We start from the raw sequence: 22,109 nt of genomic DNA, 5'->3' as shown, positions 1-22,109 counted from the left end.
TTTACTAAAGTATAAAAGTAAAGAATTAAAATCAAGTATATTTTTACGTTAATAGGAGGTGTTAAGCCAGTAAGAATCAGAAAAATATTCATAAATTTGCAGGACTAATCGTTTACACTTCTGCATCTGAAAAAGAAGGTTCTATATTTAAACCTCGATACTAATCTCTTATAAATTTATAAACTGTCAAAGATAATGTTGTAATACATTTTTTTTGTCAGTTATGTATTTTGTAGAGCAGAAGGTTTAAAATTTCTAGAATTTTCATTGCGTATGAATGAAATGAAGTAAAACTAATAAATTTAGCCATTCCGGACAAGCTCACTGAGTACAGGTTTTACAATATTTATTCGTAACACTGAACATTAACAAATCTGATGTGTACACACCATGACTTTCTTGTACGGAATATTGAATTATACGCATTTTTTGCTGCATTTCATTTAAGCTTATTTCCCCGAATTCCATTAGAGATATATTGAAAAATACAGATAAACATAAAACACCAAATACAGTTTAAACAATTCTAAAAAATGTTGCAATTAAAATTGCAGTTTCTGCGCAAAAACAAGCAATTCGGCCAGTGAACAAGAAGGCAGATTTTTCGGTGCACAAAACTAAAAGTTTGTTTTGTTCCCACTTGACAAAAAGACTCTTAAGGTGCAGAATGATTTAATTCACTATTCTGCTAAGTTTCAAATGTAAACAAATTTGGCTCCTATGGTAAGAAAAATTAGGCTTAGCCGCACTTAAACTACTTTTACATTGTTGATAATTCTACAACTATCGCATGCAGATTAACTAAAGGTATAAAAACCTTAACTGGAAGATAAGAACAACATAAGTCAATCATTTTTAAAGCAAAAAATGCACAATTTATAAACATATGAGAATAAAAAAAGCTGAGCTCACTGAGCTGAGTGAGTATATATATATATATATATATATAATAATTTATTTCCTAAACAGTATTGATTAATTGATTATATTATCTCCTAAGTTTAATTAAATCTATCTATCTATCTATATATATATATATATATATAGACATAAAGTACGAAATTTAGAACTAATATTTCACAAAGACCAGAAATTGAAGTTCATAATTAATAAATTTCAAATAACTAAAGAAATATTGATTATATTATCTCCTAAGATTAATTTTAGTAGAATTATCTTAAAAGAGTGAATCCATACTTAGTAAACAGTAAAATAAGTAGTAGAATAACTCGATTTCGCACTAAGTAAATTTAAGATCATACAACATTATATATATATATATATAGAGAGAGAGAGAGATATATCAATATTTATATACTTTTGGTGAGGCCAATTGCAACCAAAAAGGAAGGTGCAGAACTACTTATTATAACAATCCTACAAAATCTGAACGTCTGAGGCTACTCATTTTTGAGTTTTGCGAGATACATACGTACGTAGGTACGTACGTACAGACGACACGAAAAAATTTCTTCTGAATACATTTTAAATCAGTTTTAGAATACGTTTAGGGAAAAAGAGTCCTTTATGCTGTCCTTATGTACAGATATCATGCAAGAACATTGTTAAATTGCGTTCCATAGCGGTCAAAATGAATATTTTAGTTGAAATATGATACCCGGAATTTTTCGTAATAATAATACTTCGTAGAAGGAAGTAAAAATAATCACATTAGGTAATTAACATTAGAACAGCTATAGAATTTAAAGTTATATAAACTTAGAATTTAAAGCGAAATTAGATCAGCATCTATCTGAGAGGAAATGCTGCATAACGCATGCTAAAGTTGGCTTGTTTTATTTTTATTTATTAAATACATTTCTCTCGGTAATTTGCAGCTGAATAACTTAATTTAGCCGACAAAGAAATAAATAAATAAAGTTTTAATGCATAATAATTTGTTGATTAAAGAAGTCGTTCTTAGACTTCAGGAAAGCGATATGAATTAAAAGTTCGCCCAATAAATTACACTTTTACTGGTATATAAAGTCATCATATTTTGCTATAAGAATGGAATTTGACAAATCTCGAAATTTAGAGGTTTTTTCACACCAAATTATGAATTATATTTTAATAATGATTAGTTCTATTTTTTTTGTTTTATAAATCTAATCAGTTTTAGTTCTTAATTTAACCGATCATAAAGTGTATATAAAGAGAAATACTTTTAAATGATTCATTTATATTATAAGTATATAAATTTTTCTATTATTCTAACAAAGACGTAAAATACTAAATCTTCATTCAAAAAGCAGAAACAAAAACTTTTAATGTGCATGGATATTTGAATCTGTTTGCTAATTTATTGCTTACTTTGAAGTAGAATTAAAAATTACAATATTTTCTTTATGCTTTTTAAGGAATGGATTAATGGCTATTTCTTAAAGTTTTACTTGTTTCAAATTAAAAATGGTGGGTAAAAGAATGTTAAAATGCGGTCAGATTCTACGCATAAATAATATGCTTCTGCCACCTTCAAAGACTGTAGGAACTTATTTAGATTTATTATTGGGTTTATTTGTGTTCGGATATATACATTAAGATAAAATTTGAGAGTTACATTAAACATCAAATTGTCAAAGTTACGTAAACGTTTTGCTGTGATCAAAACGTACACACTGGAGAATGTTTTCATTCGTAAGATTGCAAATAGCTGAAGGGGAATGCAGATTCAAAATTAGAACTTAAATTCAGGATTTCCGTCTTTCGAGGACAATATTTTTTAACCAAAAGAGAAGTGTGCTTGGACCGACTTTACCAACGGTGGTGAAGAAAGGTGACTGACCTTTTAAGAGCTGTATTGATGTCAGTTGTAGCGACCTAGGGTTTGCTTAGGGTCCGAAATCATATGTTCTCCATTTCTACGTACAGAATGCCCCCACTGAGCTCTTACTCTTTGGAAACAGTAATAGCTTTAGGGTATTTGTTTAATGATATGTTTCCGACTGATGACTATGATGTGACTTCTTTGCCCTTCGCAGGCTATCTATAAATAGTGATACCAATAATAAACTAAGAGCAAATTTGTTTTAAACAGGAAAAATGAATTTATCTGTCAAATCTGCTCATAACATTTGTTAAACTTACTTTAATGTCCATGATTGTTGAATTAACATCACGTTCCTTTATCTTAAGCTATAATATTTCGTGCAACGGTTTCTTATCTTCAAGGAACATAAACACAAAAATCGGTTTAAAAATTTATATTTGAATGTTTAATTTCATACTTGAAAAAACACAACTTGAAAGATTCTTCCTGTTGCTGATAAAATGCTTCAGAAGTATCTTACTTCTGGTTTAGAAAAAACAAAGAAAATCAAGATAAATCTAAAAGTATTGCATGAATACCAACTGGAGACGAAACATAAATAATGTGAAATATTTATAAAATGTATAGCTTTGAGACATGCAAAATGTTAGAAGCTCGAGAAGAACAATACTATATCATAAGAAGACTTCAGCACTATTTTTTCGAAAGAAGAAATATTTTAAAGTTTAATAATGAAGCATTGCTTATTGCTTTGAGCCTTGTCGAAATTTTATTTATGATATACAAAAAGCGAGAGTTTAAAATATCAAATATTTTAAATTTGAAATAAAATAACATAATATTTTGCAAGTTAAACTACAATAAGATCTTTACTGAGCTTACTGTACAAACAAAACAAAATACAGAAAATTTTTATCTTACTGCTGTCAGGTACGCAATTTTTTTAATTTAAACTAGGTAAAACGGAACTAAATCTTAAGCAAGACCTGTAACATGCAAAATGACTAAAAGAAATATAACTAGGTTTTTCTGTTAATATGCTTTTAGTATAGACCTATGCAGTTTTGTTCTTTAGAATCTAATTTCACACTCAAGAATTTTAATTATGTAAAATATAGCAATTTAACATTAGCCAAATCCACAAGTATTCAAGAGATAACACTAATGAAAAATATCGGTTTGCCTCATGTTCAGAACTTGGTGAATGATTGAGATGTTAATACGAGAATTTAGTACGTTTAAGTAACGTGAGTGCAAACCACATTTTTCCCTCAGAAATATTGATTCTGTAGGATTACACTCTAACAGGTAACCTTATTTTAGTAAAAGGTCCTCAAAAGTTATAATGTAAAATAACAATATGAGAGTAAGAAATGTTTTGATGAATGACATGGGCAAATCCGTTTTTTCATTTAGTTTGAAAGTTTTTCCCTGTATTAGTCTTTAAAAATTTATTTCAAAGGATATTTCTCATCAAGCTATTATGTCCAGTATTTCTTTTAATAAAATATAAAACTATATAAATCCATTTAACATAAGACATATTTTAATTTCTTCTAGTTACTCAAACTATTAAATATCTAGTCTTTAATACTGATCTTGAGAAAAATCGTTTTATACATCATGAACAATAGTATTCTTTGTCGTTTTATAAATATTTTTGTAGATTACGCTTTCATTTATTCATTTTTCTAATATTTAGAGCTAGAAGTTGGTTTTACTTTGAATATTTTTTTTAATAAACCTGCAGCTTTTCAAGAAAATAAAGTTACCCACAGTTAATGCAGTTTTATTTCAATCTGCTTGAGTTAATTTTTGTTTCCTTTAGGGGTACATCAAATGCAACATTACTTAATATTACATTCTTGTTGCAGCTTATTTATATGAATATTTATGATCTAGAGTGGGCTGCAAGTTTTTTTAATTCATGATGAGCAGCGTCCAAAGCGGAATATGATTACATTATCTTCCCTAATTATTCTAACAAAACTTCCAGTCAAACATTGCCTCAAGAGCAAAGGACATTAAAAAAACCTTCAAGACACAGAATTAATTTATATTCTTTTTTCGCAACATTATATTACGCTAGTTTTGTGTTTATTGTATCACTTAATAATCCTGTACTAAATATAAATGAATATCTGAAAATATATTATAAGTAGTTTTTAACTTAAGTAGTGAGTCTATATCGTCACTGTTACTGGAATAAGTTGTTGTATGTCCAAAAATAAAGATCTTAAATCAAGGCAATTATTAATAGAAACAACGATATCTAGCAGCTGAAAAAGCATTCTGTGGTACAGTAAGTAAAGGAGGTGAGATTAAGTAATGCCCCCATTTGGCGAAAACCTTGGAATCCTCGGTTTTCGAATTGTAGATTCTTAAAACGTTTCTCATTATGAATAAACATTTATCGTAGCAACAGTGCTGGTATGTTATTTTTTAAAACTAGTAATATGATCATAAAATTTAATTGGAATAGAAAGGACTAAATGTAATCTTATAAAAAAGAGATCGTTTAAAAGCGGAAAGTTTAGAGCAGGAAAGGGAACAGATAATGTCGAGGTAAGAAAAATGTAAGCTAATAGATTAACCTCAGGCACATCTTTTGGACTTCTCTGGTAAAGGTTCTGCTTGAAACTATTTTAGATATTTAACTCCATTTGTAAATCACAATCTATCACTATCCTTATTTTAGCGATAATATATTAGAAGTGTTAGTGAATTTTTCTGAGATTAATAATTTTGTCGTCGTTTGAGTATTTATATTCTAAATTAAACTAAAATTTGTCTTTATATTGTAGTGGATTTATATTTAATTTGCTATTTCTAGTAGAATTGTGTTTGAAATTGTTTTATTTCCCCGTGCAATGCAGCGCGTGACGAGTTTTAAGACAAAACTACGTCGGAAAGTAAAAATACAGGAGCACGCGCATTTAACATTTTAATAAATAGATATCTCGTAATTTATATTTAAATTGAATAAATCCAATTGTGTGTTAGCTATAACTGTAATTCTACTCTTTTGATTTCCAGAAACGTCGAGAAAATAAAATTACCACAATGTTCTCGTGCATGATTAAAAAGCTTTAAAAAGGCCGGAGAACAATATCTCAGTTTAGTTGTTTACTTAGTGCTGTTACTAATTGTAGCGAATTCGCGGTGAGATCGGATTAGCTTTCTCTGTGTTTGGGACTGTATTCTATTTAATGTTTTAGCAGTTCAAAATATAACTACTTTGAGATATTGTTATAGCTCAAAGTGGTTATATATTATATCTCCTTGAGATATTATTATACGAATATTTCTGAAGAAATATTTCAGCATTTTGTCCTATTTCTTGGGATAAGAATAAATTTTATTAACTTTTTATCGACTTGTGCATCCAGTCTATTACGAACCCTTACGCACGCCACATTATTTCTATTTTTTGTTTACTTTGCTCAGCTATTTTTTGATTACCTTCTTCAGCGCGATCTTAACCTCTCTTACGGATACAGAATAAACAGAATTCTGATCTTTAATACTGATGTTGAGAGAAACTGATTACCATCACAGAAATAATTTGAGTTTATTAATCGAAAATAGTAAGTATTATTTTCCTTTGGTGAAGGTTAAAATCGATTTTGAGATGATGGTAATCAGAACGTTTTAAAATTCAGATTATTACACAACACTTTGAATCACAAATAAGTAATATAAATTGAGGTTTGGCTTTCTTAAATGTATGCAGGCATTTAATTTTGCATTTAAAACAGAATTAACAGTTATAGTCTAAATTATGTAAAGACAAGGCAGTGTAAATGTTTCATGGTATTTTAAACTTATTTACATGAAAATTCTACTAACATCAAAGCTAACAAATTCGATGAAGCTGAGCAATTCGTTCAAACAAAATAAAGCAAGCAGAAACAACTATTATCGCAGTAGCATAATTTATGCTTTTATTCATTCTCTTATTAAGCTACTAGTGTTTTATAAGTAAGAAAATGACAATAAAGAAAATAATGGAAAGAATCATGCTAAAGGATTCAACCCTCGAAAAATAATGAAAGCTTAACTAAAGCCTCATATTATATCCTATTCTAGAGAGGAAATTTCCTTATCTAAAGTTAAATTAAGAACAGTTATGCAGAGAATGATGTTTTTCGGAGCTGGACAGCAAAGTAGCCGTAGTGCCCTGAATTAAAGATCTTCTAATGTTATCTGAATGTAATTACTACTTAAACCACAAAAACACGCTCATAGCATGATATATTAAAATGACCTAAGCCATTATAGCCCCTATGGAACAGCTCGGGAATAAAAAGCCCGTACCCAAAAAGCCTAGAATTAATGGCTATTAACTATCATTTAATAATACACGACGATATTTGCAATTTTTACGCAAGTATAGAACAATGCCAGGTATTACAAAAGAGAAAATAATTACTATTAAAGGTAATGAGTCATAATGATCCACGCAAGGCATTATAAAATAATTAATATAATTATCTTGGGATGGATATATAATAGATTAATGTCAGGTATTATAAAACAATAAATAATTATTACTACTTGTAGTAAGCAATAATAGTCCACCCCAGCTTTAAAATTTAAAATTTCTCGCAGCTTATCTTGCCAACTACTGCATGAACTTTTAGATGGCGGTAAAGTTTTCAAAGATTTAATTTAAAAGGAAGAGAAATAGGTATTCACTTACACCCTTGTCTTTCAGCTGTACTGCAGACGGAATTATGGCTCCTTTGAAACCGTGACCGTTTTTTAACGAATATTCAAAAATTTAAATCTTTGTTTGTAAGTTCTTCGGGACTATTAGTCCTGGGTCAGTTTGAAGGGCACCTGTTCAGGGTAATGCGGTAAATCCTTACGATGCCGTCCACTACAAGAGCAGAGCTTAGAGAGATGTATGAGAAATAGTCGACCGTATTCAGGTCCTGACGAATAATCTTCCACCACATTTTGTTTCAAGGTTTACTTACAGTCTGTCAGATATTTGAAGAATGAAACGTGGAAAAAAAAACTTTGCGCGTTCTGGAAGAAACACCATGCATCTCCAATTGATAACTAGCTGTGCTAATTACATATAACATGAAGAAGATATACGAGGGAATGAGATTATTCCCTTCACAAATTTCAAGCCAACGATAGCCCAGAAATTTAGATCTGAAGTTCCCATTTTATGCTGTAAAAATATTATCAAATAGCTGCTAGCAAACTTCGGTTCTCTTCTGCTAACCATTTGAAAATAAATGATAGCAAACAGCATATCATTGGGATGCAATGTGTAAATTGCAGCCACTAGCAGGTTTCAAGCAAGAAGACGCTCAGATGCAATACATCATACGTTGTCTTCACAGGGAGAGTTACTTTGAAGGTTGATTTGTTTCCACTGCTGGTGGAGATGGCGAATGGAATAGATTCCTTTCCCCGTCTTCTAAACAGAACAAATTCTTTCCCACCCGTCTTGGGCGCTTATTTATCTTTATTTTTATCATAGCCAGATCGCATGGATCGGTTTTGCGCCCACGGCATTCAAGATGTGGAATTTTTCCTCTCCTCCCCGTATTGCCCGAAGTACTTTTTATGGAATAAAAGTAATCGTAAAAAAAAAAAAAAAAAAAAAAAAAAAAAAAACGAAAAATGGAAAAGGGAAAGCTCACCATGCCAAATACTCCGTAAATATTATTCCTAATCGAGACTGGTATAGGGTTGCTTGGAATGATGACTGGTGAAGGATCGCCAAGAGATAAGTTACTATGCCTTGGAAAGTCTTGCGAGGATTTTTAGGGACAATATGTTATCAAACAGTTTATTCTTTGAGAAAGCGTGCGATATTTTCAAACCAAAATGCACTCTCTACAGGAAAACTTACAGGGATATATTTTCGAAACTAGGTTATCGAAACTGAGAGCGTAACTCCAAAGAAGGGAAAAAAAAAGAAAAAATTGTTAAAGAAAGCACAAAATATGTTTCTTATCATTTATGGATTGCTAAATGGAAAAAGAAATATAGAGATCATAATTGAGGTTACATAATGTTGATATAATTTAAAAAAATACGTGTATATGAATACACTCCAAGTAACCTAGGATTTTATAATGAAAATGAGAAATTTTATGAAACGTTATAATCATTCTATATCTATATTAATAAAATACTTGGCAGTGATAAAATATAACTCCACAACACCATCAAGAAAACTAAAATACAATTAGCAGCTTTACTAATGTAACGAAAATTTTAGGTAAGGTCGGAAAGTTCACAGCTTATTCAGCTCTAATTTTAGAAATTTTGCTGTAAAACCTGTAACTGATTTAGAGTAAAAAATAAAAATTGTAAAACAAAAGCCGAGAACTTTAAATCTTTCTTAATTTTTTTTTTTCATTTGGAATGAAACCAACACTATGAAGTTTATATTTGCTTCCTGACAAAGTAAAGCATCATGAGAATTGTGTCAATGGGATTCTGTAAATCTGAAGTGAAAAATGAGTACAGATATAAAACTACGAAAAACAATAAAATTACTGCATTCCTTAATTTGAGTGGAAACACATAAACAATATGTCTATCAGGCGAAAGTAGCCCTGGCCGATAAAGTGTTTTCTGAAGAAGAAAATTTCAGCGATTCTGAAGTACATTGCAATGTTAATTTTTATTAAAAATGCCATTTTGTGATTGATCTCCACATTCCTTTCTACGGATTTAATGTTCTATGCCCCAGGACAGTTTGCTGGTCTCTCTGAATTACGACAGACTCTGTGTCCAGACTGTTTGGTATAAATGATCTCGTTAGTCATCTTAATTTATCAAAAGATCTGGTTGAGATATTTGAAAGGGTGGGACCCTCAGAAAAGAAAAGACAAAAGTCTGTACTTTTTTATCAGAAGCAGTGACGATATAAACTTGAAATCCCGTTGCAATAACATTGTCCTGAAGAATGGAATCTGTTAGCAATCGTTGCAGAAATAAATCTTGCAGCAGTCTGTTTTCACAGCGGAAATGAGTAGGACCATTTACTCGTTGTGTGTAGATAAGTAAATCTTAAAACAATACTAAAATTTTACTCCGTTGTATATATAAATCACGAGAAACGCTTACACCATATTGAAAAAATTGAATGTATTAGTTTTCCTTCGTTATAACTAAACGTATACAAAATGCTGTTTTTACATAAAAGAATTCCAGCTTAAAAGAGATACATAATGTTAAAGGATTAAAATACAGTATTTTAGTCCTTGATATGCCCCTCAGAATCTATGCATTCCATGTCTTCACATCGGACGAGGATTAATGAAAATATTTGTGACGAGAATGAATATAGAAGGAAAATATTTTCGTTTACTAAAACTAAAGTTCTCTAAAATCACAGAACACACAATTAAGACGGATATCTTTTGGTAATTCTGGGATTATGAAAACAAAGAATGATGCTGAATTTGGAACTTCATAACTTCGAAAGTAAGAGACAAAAAATAACAAATAATTTATTAAGTGATGAGCTTCTATTAATTTATAAGATATTAGATATTAAGATTCATTTTCCGAAACTCTAGTCTTGAGTATGTTTTCGGTGAGAAATTATGAGTAGCCCGTCATGGTATGGAAAGTTTCCCGCAGGTTATATATGCATTGAAGTTACACTGTAGGATCGTACTCTGTTTGGAACATGAACTCTGCTGGATCCTTCTAAGGAAGCGACTTTTCGTAAAGGCGTAAAGAATGACGGCAAAGAAGAAGGGTAAAAATAACCATTTATTGTTCGTCAAACTCTGAACAGTAAAGGCACGTACTTCGTGCTTACAATAACATCGCCAACTTATGGTGGAATTTAAGAATCGTTACACAATAAATTTAAAGATAAAGAGTAGTACTGGGCTAACAATTTAAGTTAAGGCTAACTAGATTGACTCAACAACCTACTCGGCATGATACTTATTAAATGGCCAAAAAGGCGTATCAGCAACACCGCATAACAACAAGGACAGACTCGTAACGTGCGTTGCTAGTGAAACCACGATCTGAATAAACTACAAGCTTCACGCGTTTAAATACTCACTTCACTTAATTTTAAATTTACATCCTGTCGAGGAAATGCGAGGGGAAAATAAGAGGTTCAAGAAAGGTGTCAAACCTAAAATAATTTGCTATGCAAAATAAGGGGAACTCTACAGCATTAGGAAGAATAATAAAATCTTATAGAGCTATTATTGGGCTATATAGATGTATCCGATATAAAATATTATAAAAAATTGATTAAAAGTATGCTCTTATGTAAAATTATATTTTTATGATTGAAAAATATTACTGCTGAAGAACAAGTCGAGTAGAGTAATTTGGAGAATGGATGTGAAATCTTTACGACAAGTGTTACAAAATTCAGTAATTCATGTCTGTAATTTAAAATGTACTAAATTTTATTATTCAAAAGTAATTGTACAATGCTGACATATGCACAGCTCTGTCTACTAAAATAAAAAATTTAAATAAAGTAGGTAGCTTTATTTTACGAAATGTATGAAAATAAAGATGAAAACGCTGTAATATTCTAAAGCAGAAACATATAATAACTAACAGTTTTTTTTTATTTTGTTTTGCGCTATCTCAGTGTACTAACGTATATATTTTGAAATGATATTCTGTGAGATAAAACTATTATGATCTCTATTATTGCAGGTTGGGGGATATTTAAGCCCTAAAAGTTCTTTTAATTAATTAAGAAAACCTTCTTGTGGTTTAACTTAGTTGTCGCAATTCATCCAAATGCTGCCCTGCTTGTGTATTTGATAATGTACAACCTAAACGTATAAAATCCATGCTATTTTCTGTATAAGAATCTCATAAATCTTCTAATAAACTCGAACCTACCCAAAGGTTATCTTCCTAAGGGAAAGGGTGTCTTCGTAAAGGACTTTCTAAGGGAAACTGGCGCGTATACAGAGTATTCATGCGAAAAATTACGAAAACGCCCATGCAGCTAACTCATTCACCAGGATTTGAACATCGGAACTAACTGTCAGTGTTCAGTGACTGCCAGTGTTGATTGAGCATCAAGTGGGCGAAAACTTAAGATAGGGAAGAAATTAGATACTATAGGTAAGCAAACAGTGAGTGATAATTTAAAGGCACTAAAGATTGCTGACGTATGCTTAAGAATGCTTAAGTATACTTGCTTAAGTAGTACGCAAGCTTGAGAAGGAAAGAAAAGATTATCTAAGGAATAAATGTCTAAAAGCTATATAGATTTTCAATGGTGGACACTTTGTTTGAAGAATTGCTAGTCAGAAAAAAAAATTTGTGCAGTTCTTTACTCATTCTAGTGCAAAAATGTTGCTTATGAAATGTTAATCGCAGTTTTGAAGAATAATAACATTTACCCAAACCTGAGATAGTTTTTCAAATCTCGAAGATAAAGTTGCTAAAAGCGTATAAATAAAAATGAAACAAAACTGTATACGCTGAAATTTCCAATTTTCAAATTTTATCACAGACACGTTAGTTAAACATTATTCACAAGTCATTTCTTTCACTAAACGGAATGGCTCAGAAATAATCCTTTCTAAAATGTGAATATTATAATTATTCTTTAGACAAGCATTACAGTTATTTTTAATAAAGTAGGTATAGAACAGTGGTATATTTTAATGCAGTTTCTTAGAAACGTATTATGTCTTCTTTCTTAGATTCATTAAATACAAGCTGATATTTTTAACTTCATTAAAATGAATACATTTAAGCTAGATATTTTGAGCAAAATAAATATAAAATATGCTGAGATACTCTTGAAGGAATGATAATTTTAATCACTTGTCATTTTAAAAATTCGAGAGCTTAGACTTCTGATGAATTTCTTTTGGTTTATATTTACATCAGTAACATCTACTTCGTATACGAAATTAAAAAATAAAATATCTAAGCAATTCTCTAAGCAGAAAAGAAGATCACAAATTTTCAACTAGTAAGGAATACAGCGAGAAGAACTATGCTTTTAATTCACTCTATTCTGTAATCATTTTCGGTCTACCGAGATCTGTTTTTGGAATTATAATGAATGGATTAATTTATGTAGCTACGTCTGCTAATGGATGCTTGAAAATTATAAGTAAAAAATTGAAGAATTCTTTTCGATGATGTTTTCACATTTTGAGAAAATCCAACTTTATTTTTTACTTCCAATTTTCTATATGACATGTTTTATATAATCATGCATAATATACCTAATGGGCTATGCTGTATCTAGAATCTTGTATAAATGTCCTGCAGACCCTACTAGACTGGAAGCAAGTTATGGCTTTAATCTGAAATGAATTAGAAAGTCACACGAAGGTTAAAATAACCTTTTTTTTATTTAACTCTTCAATGGGCAGAATTCACTGCTTCTGCAATGGACGAACCTTTGCTACTTGCGAGTATTTAAATTTACATATGGACATGGTGAAGTGAGGTTGACACCCATAGGGAATATAGATATTGTGTAACCACCCACTCCTTATCCATATAAGTACACTTCACAGGGCTTACAAGGGGCTCCGCCAGGCGTTGCTGTGCTGCATAGCTCAGTGCCTTGTTTGGACAGGAACTTCATTATATTCATGACTTCCTTTCTGAGATGTTTGTTCTTGATAGCATAGCTTATAAAAGGATTTATTTCACTTTCTGAGTTCGGTAGTTTAGCTAATATTCAGCTTTCAGTGAGGAAAGATTTAAATAAGTAGTGTTCAGGGCTGCCTCGTTTTCCACATACTCACTGATTTGTAGTTGAGGTTTTTAGCTAACAATAAAATTAAATTCAAATATAGGTAAGGCAGTAAGAGACTACACTTACAGTAAACTAGTTATGCTGGCCTTAGTTAGTTAACAGCGTATATTTTAAACATCGGCTACCAAGCTTTTAAGCCGGGATAGTCTTACAGAGCTCGCAATAGTAAGTAACGAAATTTGAAGGTTTTACAGTTAGAGGTACTCTAAACCTTCAAATACCAAAAACCGGTACTTCAGAAACTCTAAACCTTCAAATCCTCAGCTTAAATGCACCACTAAACTAGATTTGCATATTCTGATGAGGACTGCAAAAAGAAGAAGTTATAATATCCTGGAGACCTTATGAATATTATTTTCAAAACGAGGTTATCGGAAATACAAATTAAAACCAGACTTTAGTAACAAAGTAGTAGCAAATTGTAACAAATTCTTTAATTCTTTTAGGCATATCTCACCTGTTTCTTTCTTTATGGTACTTGAAAGTGTAAGTAACAATTATATAGTATTATCAGGGTCAATGTTCCTTCTAACCTTCTTCGGGAACATGCAAGGACCTGACTCGGAACAGAGAGCTTACTAAAGCTATGTTCAAAACTGTGGGAAGTAAACAGGATACACAAGAAGGGTATACAAAATCCTTTATTTTTCTCTATTTACAATGACTTCCGTACTTCGGAATACACCGACCCGCTACTTGGGGTCAAAACGTAAAAGTATAAAAATAAAACTAAACTCTAATTTAACTTTAGAATAATAAACGTGGAAGATTGGCCTTATATTAACAGGAAGCGTATGTAGTACAGAGAACTGTGAAACACTACAATACGTTTAAAATTTATCAAGAGGATTAAAACCTCTGGCCTGGAAGGCAAACAGCAACTGCGTAAAACTTCTAAGGTAAGCGGCCTGCTTCGACTCACTGCTTCCTCTCTCTCGCTTGGCAAAAAGCCACAACTTAAATACTTGGCGTTCGCCAGACAAACTTTGCATAAAAACCTTAACGCTTATAATTCTGGCCGGAAGTAGAAAATAAGAAGTGATAGTAAAGATTTAAAATAAAATAAACGTTAGTAAAACTTAAGATCCTTACAGTATTTATAACTATATAAAATATTTACAAAAAACAAAAATGAGTATTTAAATCAATTTGGCTGTCAATGAAAATTTGAATTTTTAGATCTGCAATTACTTAGAAGTTATGTACTAAAATACTCAAACATTTTAACCAAATAACAAAGCCTCCTTACGCAATTCAAATTTTTCTCATTCTCCAGGCGAATGTTATGCGACACCGAAACAGTGGTGCATCACAGACATAAGCGAACAGATGTCTCTAAACGACTTTCAGGAAACGACCCATCAGCTAGCTTGAATGCTGTTATTTAAAACACCTGCTGCCAGAAGTGATACTCGGAACGATTCAAATCTAGGAACCTTTTCTGAATTTTTCTTGAAGTCATTTCGTGTCGGCACTGATGTGTCTGCAATAAAATGGCGAAATGGAGAGAAATATGCAGCGCCGCAAGGGAAATGAATGAGAGTAAGCTGAGCATCAAAAGCAAATACGAAAGTCATTTTCTGAACGAATATTCTCGCGAAGGAGGAATGCTGATTTGAAAGATGAAGCAAAGGTCTGTTAAAGGAAATCTTCATATAAAAACGATTTTTTTCTCTAATAGTAATAAATATTGTTCATTATGTAGCATGAAAATGAGAATTGGTTTAAAATTATGTATGCTTTTCGGAGAAAGAATGAAAGTTGCCTAAAGATAGCGTGATATTTGCCAATACCTAAAGTATCTATAAAGTAAATACCTAAAGATTATGTAATACTTGTATAGCAAATATGTATTTTCTTTAGTGTTAATAGTAATCATAGAATTAATTAGATTAGTATAAATATCTAAAATAGTAGTTTCCAAAGTAATCATAGAAATAAATATATTAGTATTAATACATAAAATATATGTATTAATATTATATATGTATTAATATTATATATGCATTAATATTATAAAATATCAATAGTAATTATAATTATAGAAAACTGTCATCATATATAAAAGTGAGTATTGCTATAAATACTCATAAAATATATGTAGTCCAATTTGTCATTTTTTTATTCAATGTATTTTCATAACTGTCTATCACAGTGGAATGAGTCTGAAATTATACTGTTGCGTGCGTACGGGTTCGTAACAGATCGAAAAAACGAGTCCGTTGAAAGGTTAAGAAAATTCTTATCAAAATTCAAATATCAAAATTATTCTTATCAAAAGAAACAGAACCCTGTAATTTTTCACAGAAATATTTGTACAAGTGTTCACAATATCACGCAGTAATAATCAATAGTTATCTTTTAAACTACTAAAAACGTTAGAGTACAACGCAATGCAAAGAGAAAGCTGATCCGACCTGAACTCGCAAAAATTACAACAGCAGCTAAATATAAGTAACAACTGAGGTAATAGGTCTCTCTTCGTCGTTTTAAAGCTTTCAATCAGTCACGAGAGAGTTCTAGTAATTTCTGTGCTTTTTGAGATTTCTGGGAATCAACAAGAGGAGGGAATTACGGTTACAGCTAACACATTAGTCAATTACATTTATTCAATTTCAATACAAATTAAAGAGATATTCATTTATTCAATGTTAAATGCACGTGCTCCTGTATTTTTACTTTTCCAACATAGCTTTCTCTTAAAACTCATCTCGCTCTGCATTGCACGGGAAAATAAAATAATTTTAATTATAATTCTACTAACATTAGCTATCTAAATACAGAATTCGTAACAATATTTCTAACTGGTGCGTTTGTTTTAATTTTAAATTCTGCCTTCAGATTTAAAATTGAAACAAATGCAATTCCAATTTAAATATATTTTTTAAAAGTCAATAATGATTTCCAGTTTCTGTACATTTATATCTGTGATTTTTCTTATTTTATTAATTTCGGTTCAACGATCAATAAATACTCAGTTTTCATGAAATAAATTGATTTTATTATTAAAAAATATATGAATTAAATATATACTTGAGTTATTATTCTTAAAAAATAAATGATTTTAGAATTGAATGTTTTAAGAGAAATTTTGAATGATGGAAGCAATCTAGATTCATAGTTTAGTTTTATAATTTTGTTGCAGAATTTGGAAATTTTAATTTATTGTAGCAATATCTTATACGTAGTAAAATACAATTTTATTAAATGTCTGTCCATTAATTCGGTTCAATTCCGTAGATGTTATCGTTAACGGAAATGTGTAAAGTATTTACTGGACATTTCATATAGAATTTAAGAAAGGACAAGAAAATATATCTGATTCAAGACTGAAATTTGGAGAAGCTAATTGCGGGTTTTCAAAATCTCTGGCACCTTAATATTCTCCTTTATCTTATTTAATCATCTCAACGTGCGTTTAGCCTAAACAACTGCTCAATGTACGTGGCGGTAACCTTAATTTGTTAAAAGATAAAAAAATAGAAAGAACTGTAATTTCTCAGTTTGAATTATTGAGAAAATTAGGGCATAGCTAAAGGAAAAACTGTAAAGTAACATTTAAAAAAGTTTTTCGAAACACTTTCCTGCATTATCATAATAAAGTCCAATTCGATAGTCTTAAGGAGAATAAATTGTTTTGTGTTTCAAATTCTTTAAATATGGATCAGTAGTAAATCTAATAAACTATAAAAAATTTGGATCATCACACTAATACTCTTTATAATAACTTTGTAACAAGTAATTTCTTCTTACGGACAGGTATCTAATAATAACAACAGTTTATATGTAATGATAATTTGAGTAGTTCATGTACGTATTTTTACACTGAGCAAAAATATAATTTTAGTTATATCAACTGTTTTTAAGATATCTTGGAAATTTAAATTTAATTTTTATGATAATAAGTAGAACTAAGTGCCAGGCATTTTAAAACAATATCTGCTGTTTAAATCTTGCTAAAATTTATAAATCTGCTTTATTTATTACGTAACTCTATTCCTACCCAGAAATGTCATCTATGTTACATTGTTTTGATAGCTGATTATAAAGAATGAGTAACACGAAAGAATACTCTTTAACAGCACAGAGTATGGGGACTATTGCCACCATCTTTTAAAGATGTATGGTACATCTCTGTTCAATGTTGAATTTTGGGCTCAACTTAAGTAATTCAAAGATTCAAATATTTTAGTAATTCAAAGATTCCATTGTTTCGTAAAAACTCACTATTTGGCACTAATTTACCAAATGAGATTTTTTATTTAAGAATTTCTGCGATGATAACGAAGAAAGATTTGCTTAAGTTATCCTTTTCACAAGTTTTAAGAAAAAGAAAATGTAAAACCCATCTAGTTTCAACAGTATTCAATCAGATATAATTGCATAACCGAAGAACTAAAAATCGAAATCAGACCGGAACCTCCTACGTATCGATTTCGGGGTTCTACAGCCATCAGCTGTCTTTTCCCTGTTCATCCCCACGCATCGCAGAAAATGAGCCACTAGCGTCTTGACAGCAACAAGCGGGCTTTCAGAATCTCCCCTTTTCAACAGAAGATCGGCCAATGAAAAAGAGTCCTGTGTTAATCCGATACGGCTTTGTCCACAGACAAGTTATGTGAGTAAAAGTGGCGCATATTTTTCTCTCGAGAAAATGTACAAAAAAGTTTGTATTATTCAGTAAATTGCCGGAAATGTTTCGTTTAGAACTGGGACAAAATTCTTGTTTGAATTTTAGTTTTAATTCTTGTTGTTAGTGTTCGAAAGTAGTGTGAAAAAAATTCAAACTTGCTTGTTTAAGTTCTTTATTGTCTTGAATATAGTTATCGGAATCATCATTAGCTTCGCTCTTTAGGATTTTAGTAATTCAAAGATTTCGCAAAACATGAATAAATAATATTTAATTTATAAAATAGTTATTAGTGTACTACAGAGAAGCAACCATCATCTAAACTCATTCTAAGGTTAAAAAAAGGGGGAGCGAAGGAAAGTGTTCTTTATATTACAAAACACTTTCTAAAATCAGAAGAGATCGATTAAAAATTGGGAAAAAGTCAAATAAAAATGGGCTCAATTCCTTTAAGTTGTTCTGAAACTAATCTGGCTAAACTTATCCAAAGACAATAAATTGAAAATTTGATAAAATAATGTGCATTTCACTCGTTAAAATATCAGGAAGTCTTATTCGTTCGAAATTGGTTAAGCTGAAGTTTCAAAAATCTCAGTTAATAAGTTTCGAGAATTCGAGTTAATATCCAGAATTTCCTATTTTATGGGTATGTATTTCTTAGTACGCAAAACAGAATCTCCCTTTCATTTCCACCATTACTGGTGCATAACGTGTGTTTTGCTGAAATGGAGGATGCTGAATGGAAGATGCTCCGTTTAGAATCCCTTATCCTCCGCACTATATTTTTTTAATGATTTGAACCTATCTCATTCATTAACACCTCGGATAGATACTAAAGTCTGGATAAGGCGTGGCATCTGTGTCAGTTGGTTAAAAGAATTGGATAAACTATTTTACTTTGCTGGAAAGTTCTATTACCTTTAGATAATGCACTATATCAAAGAAAATAATAGAAAAAAACTTAATTCGCGTTGAATACTCTCGATACCCACTCAAAATAACTGTTAACACCTATTTAAAATAACTAATCAAAATGTACGATTAAAAACACGAAATCTACCTATTAAATTCCTATTACATTTTGACAGCATACTATTGTGATCAACAATTCGGTTAATGTGATCAAAATATTATAGAATAAAGGTTTTAAACTAAAGTCGCCAAACAAGTTTAAAATGCATTAAAAAGTTTCCAAGTTACAAAGAACTGTTACCAAATAACGGAGTAAGTCGCCAAATATCTTGTTTCCAATTTTAGTCAATCATTTAAAATCTGACAGAAAACAACTTTAGTTTGACGTATATTTTATATATATGATGTATATAACTCCGTCGATTTTGAGGGGATCCCACTCAGGTCTCTCTTCTTCAGGAGCAAAAACCGCCAGTGCAATTCTTTTACTGGAAACATCTAAGCCAAACTATAGTTGCTTTTTTGACTAATTTTAAATTTTACATTAGGAAGTTCTTTTCTGATGAAGGATGCCTTCCGAGTATTAAAATAATTGGTACAGCACCTGTCAAATATTTTCTAAACATGTTATGAACATTTCATAACAATGAACAACAGCGTCTTTCTATTTAAAATTTTGTGAAAGTTCCTATTTTTATATGCTTTTAGTAATATATATATATTAAAATAGCTACATTCCATTGCTATTTTGAACAATATTTTTTTTCTCATTGCTCAATGTTATCGATTAGTTTATTTTATCAAAAAAGGCGTGAATAAACGTTTCACATTATGCAGTGCATCATAAAAAACCCCGGAAGAAGTTTTATTTTTAATTAATTGTAATGAAAGTTATGAATAATAGTTAGGGTCAGCTATCAATTAAAGGACTATCAATATTAGAAAATGGAAAGCCATTGTAAGGAAATCCAGTTGCTTAATTATCGAGAATAATTTCTGTGTCATTATATAACTTTCGCATTCGTATAAATCGCAGAAATCACCACGATTTGAAAGTTTGAGGCATTTAAATGAAATAATTATTGTGCTATTCGAAAAACTTGCAATTGAGAAAAAGAATTTGAATTTTAAGAATTCGTCTATGTTTCAGAAGCTTGTTTAAAACTAACAAAAACGTCAGCTGCATAATTGATTGAGAATTTGTATATTAAAACTTATGCAGTTAATCAATATTATTTTATTAAAAAAACTCCAGTTCTTATTAGAAACTAAAGAGCATCACTACGATGGTTAAATTTTATGACGGTAAGCAGACATTAATCAATTCTTTAAGTACCGATGTATTCCTTTATATAATTACTCGGCAATGACATCTAAGTATTGGAAAAAGTACTTATTTTACGGGTTCGAATTAATGAGAATTCACTGTATTAGTTAACAGAAGAGAAATTTACTATTTTGGTTAAGTATCAAAATAAATTTTAGAGAAAATTCAGCAAATGCTCATTTTTTTTTAAAATATCGTCTTTGTTAGCATCATGTATAGGAACACAGAAGCAAACAAGTCTGGGGATGACAGAGGGGAAAACGTTTTTTACCGAAAATGCATCTTTTTTAAAGCATTTCTTATTTAAAATTTTGTTATTTGTTTTCAATGATGAATAATGATTTCTGATAATAGATTAATAAGTATTTAAGGATTATTTTTTTAAAGAGTATTTCATTGGTCTGTAATAAGAAAACAAAGGCCGAATTTACCATGCATTACATTCTAGTTTATAAGAATATTCTAGATTTGGTAAGACTATTTTAAAATAACTCCTATAGCTATATAGCAAAGGAGATTTTTCTTATGAAATACTATTGAAAATTTTTATGAATGTACCTTTGTATACACTCATTCCTTCAAATTGTTTTCCTCCTACTTTTCCATTCATCATTAATTTACAGGGTTAAAAGTTTAATTTGAATGTTTTCAGATTTCATTTTATTTCAGAGTATATTTATTAATAAGTTTGGCAGAAAACTCACTCTTATCATTATTCTAGTATAAACCTACGTATATAGATAAAAATTCGAGCTTGACGCACCTCAGAGCCAAATTATAATCGCATATATTATTATTCGGCCTTTATATTTTATATTTGTTTATATAATAAATGGATACGATGAAACTAATGCAGATGGGAATAATTCTCTCTGCTTAGCATAATGAGTAAATAACGATGCTATTTAATATACAGAAATGCACATTTGCCCTTAAAATACAATAAATGTTTGTTTCAAAATTAAACGCTCCAAATAGTATTTATTGCATGCATTATTGAATTATATGTACACGCTGGATTTCAATCATAGTGTTTATCAGAATACGTAAATTAAATTATTTATCTATGTTGTTCGTGTGCGTGTTGTGATTAAAGCAATACTTAAAAGTTTCAGAGGTTACTCTGAATAATGGATGCCCGTCTATGAAAGAAGCAGCTCATTTTCCCATAGCTAAAAATTGTGACATTACATATTACCCAATTTAAATTTCATACCAAAACCTATACCTTCAATTGAGTCGAATACATCTCACTTAGTTAAGAGCGTAAATTTTAAAACGATGTAATGCAATATTTAGTCAAGAAAATTTTAATTTATATCTATAGTTGATAAAAAACTTCAAGCAAATAACGCATATTAATAGTAATAAAGATGAATTAATTTACTAGATATGTTTATATTTTCTCGCTCGTTTTCATGATTTATTAAAAATGGAGCTAAATTAATTTTCAGCCTTTGTTTCATTAGCGGTAAGTAAATACAAAAAGATAGGACAAAAAACTTGCAAACATTAGAGCAGATAAATAGGCAAATAAATGCATTTCTTAGGATAACATTACCATTAAAGAATTACATCTCTTCTTCTATAATATAAAGAAATATAAATGACCATTTCTCCTGGTGGAAAATAGAAAGCTTCCATGCCTTCTGCATGCATGAAGTATCTTTCAAGAAAGTGGAAAATAAACTGATCCTACATTCTTAAATCG

The 22,109-nt window shown here is 30.2% G+C and overlaps 1 protein-coding gene across 3 annotated transcripts in view; it reads left to right on the top strand.

Annotated features, from left to right (window-relative positions):
* LOC118201690 (follistatin-related protein 5-like) overlaps positions 1-22,109 on the top strand; it is a 747,967-nt gene that overhangs the window by 143,452 nt on the left and 582,406 nt on the right. Inside the window, exon 1 of one of the 3 annotated variants that reach the window (XM_085815356.1) lies at positions 14,930-15,162. The exons of the other annotated variants lie outside the window; for them this stretch is intronic. The gene's annotated coding sequence lies outside the window, so the exon portion shown is untranslated. Of the gene's footprint in view, positions 1-14,929; positions 15,163-22,109 lie in introns of those variants that run through there. 3 annotated transcript variants of the gene reach the window in all.

Source organism: Stegodyphus dumicola, chromosome 4 (genome assembly GCF_044657685.1).
Source record: "Stegodyphus dumicola isolate Sdum_Otavi_A_Nest chromosome 4, ASM4465768v1".
Taxonomy (NCBI): Eukaryota; Metazoa; Arthropoda; class Arachnida; order Araneae; family Eresidae; genus Stegodyphus; species Stegodyphus dumicola.
The sequence above is the reverse complement of the archived record's forward strand: the minus strand, read 5'-3'. Positions and strand labels throughout refer to the sequence as shown.